Source organism: Helianthus annuus, chromosome 13 (genome assembly GCF_002127325.2).
Source record: "Helianthus annuus cultivar XRQ/B chromosome 13, HanXRQr2.0-SUNRISE, whole genome shotgun sequence".
Classification (NCBI taxonomy): Eukaryota; Viridiplantae; Streptophyta; class Magnoliopsida; order Asterales; family Asteraceae; genus Helianthus; species Helianthus annuus.
The window spans coordinates 142287818-142293602 of record NC_035445.2 but is presented as its reverse complement, the minus strand read 5'-3'; the positions used below and the strand labels follow the sequence as shown (position 1 = coordinate 142293602).

The following is a 5785-nucleotide window of genomic DNA, read 5'->3' as shown; positions in this document are numbered from 1 at the left end:
GTTATGAAGATGGGCACATACGTTTAGAAGCTCTATTTTCATGATATTTAATTTCATTTCCTTTTATTGTGTTTTAGCACAATCTAAAGAAACAAATTCTAGGGTTCCAATCTCATCATCTATATCTATATCTATACTACCTTATAATAGAACTCTTTATGATAAAATTAATATTTCATTTAAATTTAAGACACCTATTGGGAGCATTTCTGGTATTTCTGATATAATTTTTGTTATTTAATGCAATTTTGGTATTCAAACAAAGATATTTAGTAATTTGTATTTATAATATAATTTTGTTATTTAATTCAATTTCAGTATTTAAACAAAAAATTAGAACAAAAAAAGCATAAGTCATGTTATTACTAATTCTTTTAAGTAATTCAGATCCTAACAAGAATTGAAACAATTGATAAATAATTGAAAAATGAGTCCAACGATGTATTGTCGACTAATGCGTAGGTTCTTCACTAGTAATTATAATTCTGCCGATAATACCATAACAGTGGGATTATCATTAGAATGCTAATTTTTAATTTTATTATATAAAACAGTTCATTTTTTAATCTTATATAAACCATGATGTAGAACGCCAAAAAATTCTAGTTCATATTATTTGTTGTGTTTCATATGTTTAAAAATATGTAAAATCATATTTACAGCGATCTTATTTTTAAAGGATTTTCGTGTTATCTTAAGTACGACAAAGTAACTAGAACTATGGATAAAAACAATTTCATAAGAAACTAATTTGGTTTCTATATATGCATCATTTTTTTTTATTTTTACACATACTATATAAGTGTGATCAAATCTTTTTATATGAATATAAGTTTAGCCAAGATTATTATTTTTAAAGGCTTGTAAGAATGTAAGTTTTGAATGTGACAATAAAGGACAGCGTCTGAAAATGAGTATAAAGATAAAGGACAATCCTTGAAATTCACTCGAATAAATATATAGAATCCCTATATAAAATATGATATTTTAACGCAATTTTAATTTTCAATCCATTTAATGCTTTTTAAAAAATAACTTACAGAAATATTAATTAGTTTCAAACCTATTTAAATAACCATAACTTTTTGGTTAAATAAACAAGGCCATTAAAGAAACACGCCCCACCAACACAAAATGGGACTCAAAACAAACATACCCTCTCAATGAAACCCCAACAAATGTCTCATTCAAGCTTTTTTCTGTGATTGAAAACACCTTCACTAATTCTGGACACACAAGATATGCTAATCTTAAAAATCAAAGTCCACTTCTTAAGTTCGAACCTTGTATGTCTACTGTCTATTTCATAAGACATAGTGGGAATTTTTTTGGCGTACGTTGTGTGGTGGGTAGGCAGACATGTTGGTCCAATTTAAAACCAAGATAACTAATTACAATATGTTTAGATTTATGAGACTCAAAAAAAAAAAGGAAAATGAAAAACCAGGACAAATATTGTGACAAACAACCATAGTTGGTTTGCTCGACTCATGAACCGAAATTCCTTCGTCTATAACCTTCTTAAAGTCAAGGGTTCGAGCCCGTCAAAGGTGGATTTGATATGATTTAAGCCAGTTAAAAAAATTAATCTAGACTTTTATATTTGACTTCCCAAGATTTGACCATTACTGAAAAAATTAGAATTTCTATGAAAAATGAATTTGATGTGATAGTTCTATTCATTCGTAAAAGTAATGTTTCTTAAAGAGAATAAGTCGATGATAAAAAATACGTAAAAGTGTGTAATTAGTAAGACAAAAAAATCACGAGTTATTAGCATTTAACAAACATGTGAGATTAATTTTATAAGATAGTTATGCATAAGGTTTAACTTATCACATCAAGGGGGGGGGGTGAAAAAAAATATTGAGAGTAGAAAATTAAACCTAGGCCTTTTCATATATCATCTTAAAAATTGTATAAAACTAGAAATAACACCCGCCGCGTTGCGGTCGGGGACACATATATTACTCACCGTGTTTGGCAAACAAAACACCATTTTTTATTAACCCAAAAAAAAACTACAAGCCAAAGGCTCGCCACAGTACACCAAAGGAAGCAAAAAGGAAAACAAACATATTAAACTAAATTTTACAGGCATACATCAGCAATACCCAGCAAGTTGCACTACCCAACTTGACCCATATTGCGCCAGTACCCCGGAACGGTGTCTAACCCGCAAATAAGACATCGCCTACGTTTCTTCAACTGTAGCAGCCAAGGTACCTGAACCATTCTCAAAACAATTTTGTTTCAAAGCTTTCGTAAGCACCAGACCGAGACCGTTCCAATTCTCGCTCAAATTCATGTTTATTTGAAAGACTTGATCTCAAACATTAACTGTACCATAAGAAACACTGTCTATATTATGAGAACTTTCATCTCCTTCAACTGAGCTTAGGCAGCACAGTCAGGTAAGTTATTGTATTCTTTAAGCTAGTGTTTAGATCAAGTCCCATAGTAAACCACCAACCCAGGTCTCATTAAGCTTAGGAAAATAGTAGTTGGTACAGTAGTTCTTGCCAATTTAAGCAAAATTATAAATTAATTATCCACATTTTTAAGCATATGGTTCTGCACATCTTTTTCTAGTTCAAATGTAACTCATAAAAGCAAGATATGTGAATCTATAAGAAGTTTGTGATATGTACCTTTTGTATCTTGATAGGAATGTAAATGCTAGGCTTTGTCAAACATTTTGCAAGAGAAATTGTAGTTGAAACAAAGTTGTACATGCAGCAGCCCTGATATACAATTTTTATCATTCATGGAGCGAAGTGAACGGATACATAATACGTTTGAATGATATAATACTTTTTTTAAATGAAAAAGATGGTATAATTAAAAGTTAAGCTTTTGCAAGAGAAAAAGCTAAGGTAGTGTTTGGTATGCAGGAATGAGAGGTGGAATGGAATGGATGATTACGATGGAATGAAGAAAAGGGTGTTTGGTTGGTCAATGGAATGGAATCACCCATTCCAAAAAGCATTCCATTCCCTCAAAATCATTCCTTCCACCCCCCATGTTTTTTTTCCATTCCTTCTTCTCTTGCACCATTCATTAACAACACCACAACCCACCACCTTCGCCACAACCCACCACCACCACCACCCACCACCGGCGCCATCGCCGCCACCCGACAACCACCGTCGCCGCCGCCACCTACTCGCCACCGTTATCACCCACAGCCGCGACCAACCGCCACCGCCACTTGCCGCCACCGCCCACCACCATCTTCGATGCCACCACCACCGTCACCACCAACCGCCACCGCCGCCACCCACCTCCACCTCTGCCACCCACCGCCACATCTGCTTCCACCCACCACCAACGGCCACCTTGCCGCAACCACCACTCGTCGTCACCGCCGCACCGCCACTCGCCGCCACCACCACCACCCATCGCCGCCGCCGACACCCACCACTGCCACCTATAACCACCCATAATTACTACCACCGACTACCACCACCACCACTCACCGCTTATTTTATTTCTCTGTTTTTCTTGCCTACCGAACAATACATAATAATAATTCATTCCATTCACACATGGTAACCAAACAAGATATGGAATGGTAATGATCCATTGCATTCTCTCGTCCATTCCATTACCTCGTCCATTCCATTCCTTCGTCCATTCCATTACCCCATACCAAACAGACCCTAAGTTTTTTTTAAATGATTCACCTGTTTCTAGCATCTTGCTAGTGAGTTGCTATGTTTAGATGTATCAAATTAAAAGTTGATGAAAAGTAACATACAAAACTGAAAAATAAATTAAGATTAGTAATGTGAAAGATCAAGTTTCCATCTCTATATTTTTCCTTCAAAGTGAAATGAAAGTTACATATTAAACAACCCTTGATAATTTATATACCTGGGTAGAGCTGGGATACTAACATCCAGAAAAGCCATATTAGCACAACATCCAAGTGAAATGGAAGTCACCTAAGTTGTTTCTTCTTCCTGTCGTTGTTGTTGTAACTGATGATACGCAAGCTTTGTCTTAATATGTCAACCATCCACCAGTTACTTTGTATTATATCATCGATTTTAGTAACATATGGCATGTTCAACTGGGTGCGCATGTATGTCTCTTAAAAGAACGATGCTGACATCACTTCTTAAACTCATAATACATACCCACAATACTTTTCACAGCAGGGGAATTGTTTAAGCAGGGGCAATCCTTTCCACACTCCGAGTTGCATCCACATTGAGTATATTGTTGGTTGCACCTTGAACCTTTAACTACCTAGAAAACGCATACCAACTATCATAACCTTTAAACAAAAGAACAATTATATGGAAGCATATGTTACCTGTGTATTATTCTTGACACTCATCATCAATACAGAGAGAGGCCCGGTGTTAGAGTCTTGGTCTGAATCAATTATTACCATACAAATGTAGTAGTAAAAAAAACATAAACAAACTATACCAAAGAAAGAAACATTAAAGGGTCAAGGTTGAACCTCTCCAGCAACATCAAGGATATGCGGCATGAACCCCACTCCTGGTGAACCTGCAAATGGTTTTTTTCACATATTAATTAACTTTAATGTCATATAGTAACTGCAGTACACAAACCAAACCCTAATTTCATAATCTAGATTTTACCAATCATAACGCGAACAACAAAAACCCTGAAATTAGAGAGTTAATTTGCATGATGTTGAGACTTGAGATCGGAACCTAAAATCGTCTATAATTCGCAAGATCCCCAATAATGTAAGCAAAGATGACAACTAAAATACATATGATCCACATATGACGGTAGTGTATTAGCAAAATTAACAACCAAATCAGAATAATATCCAACATATAATCAACACACTTGATACTGGATGGAAAGAGGAGAGTGAAACTGCAGATCACGAGAAGTATGATAATAAAAGAACATAGTTAGGGTTATCGATAGAGAAAAAGCCCTAATGCAAATGTGTGGAGACGAATGTGCGGAGTTAAGGATCTGAACGGAAATCTATTCCGTAGAATGTCCTTGAACTTTCAAAAACGTCAAACTTACAGTGTAAAAAGGGGTAGCCGGAATGTCGCTTGAACCCTAGTCGGTCTTCGTTACTTGAAGTCACCGCCATCGCCAAAAACAGAACCACCGTCGTCGCCTTCTTAATCTTCGATCGTTGGCTCCCTCTTTCTATGTCTACTCTCGCAACGCTCTACCTCTCTCTCTCAAACATGGTTCTCTCTCTCCATCGCCGGTGTTCTGTTCTGTATGGCAAATGAGAGGAGATGGGTGGTGTATCTTTAAATGAACAATAAATACATAACTTTGTGGCTTTCAACATTATCGGATACTATTTTGGTACAAAGTTTTACTGTATTTTTGCACGAGAAGATGCAGATGCAGCACTTGATAATGAGTCATGATTATGTGGGCCCATTTATATGGGCCGTGGATTAATGAGGATGTACAAACATTATCATGAAAGAAAAGTAATGTGTCCACGTTCCACAAATTACAAAAAAAACACCAATTAAGTAGAAGGTACAACATGCATAGCCTAAAACATCAATTAAGCAGAATGTACAACCTGTATAGCCAAGAAATGTTATAAATTAGAGTATATATAAATTACTATATTATACATCTAGTTTGCTATATAATGTACGATAGATTATTATTTGAGTAAATTACACAGATTGTCCTTTAATTACACCCTAAATTGCAGTCCCTGCCCTTTCCCTTTAATTTGTGCATTCCATGTCCTTTAAATAACAAATTTGCACACTCCTTGTCCTTTTCTCCAAACCCCATCCAACAA

General features: G+C 35.5%; 1 long non-coding RNA gene across 6 annotated transcripts; it reads right to left on the bottom strand.

The window, feature by feature from the left end:
* Positions 1 to 1965: 1965 nt before the first annotated feature.
* LOC110899571 lies at positions 1966 to 5356 on the bottom strand. Of its 6 annotated transcripts, XR_004876233.1 has the most exons (7): positions 5029 to 5355; positions 4837 to 4866; positions 4620 to 4747; positions 4322 to 4524; positions 3877 to 4254; positions 2652 to 2744; positions 1966 to 2340 (listed from the first exon to the last, which is right to left on the bottom strand). It is a non-coding gene; the product is annotated as an uncharacterized LOC110899571 (long non-coding RNA). The 6 variants fall into 6 exon arrangements; XR_004876232.1 differs by having other exon boundaries at positions 4620 to 4866; positions 5029 to 5356; XR_002570356.2 differs by lacking the exons at positions 4620 to 4747; positions 4837 to 4866 and having other exon boundaries at positions 1966 to 2226; positions 4322 to 4383; positions 4475 to 4524; positions 5029 to 5352.
* Between the last annotated feature and the right edge of the window lie 429 nt (positions 5357 to 5785).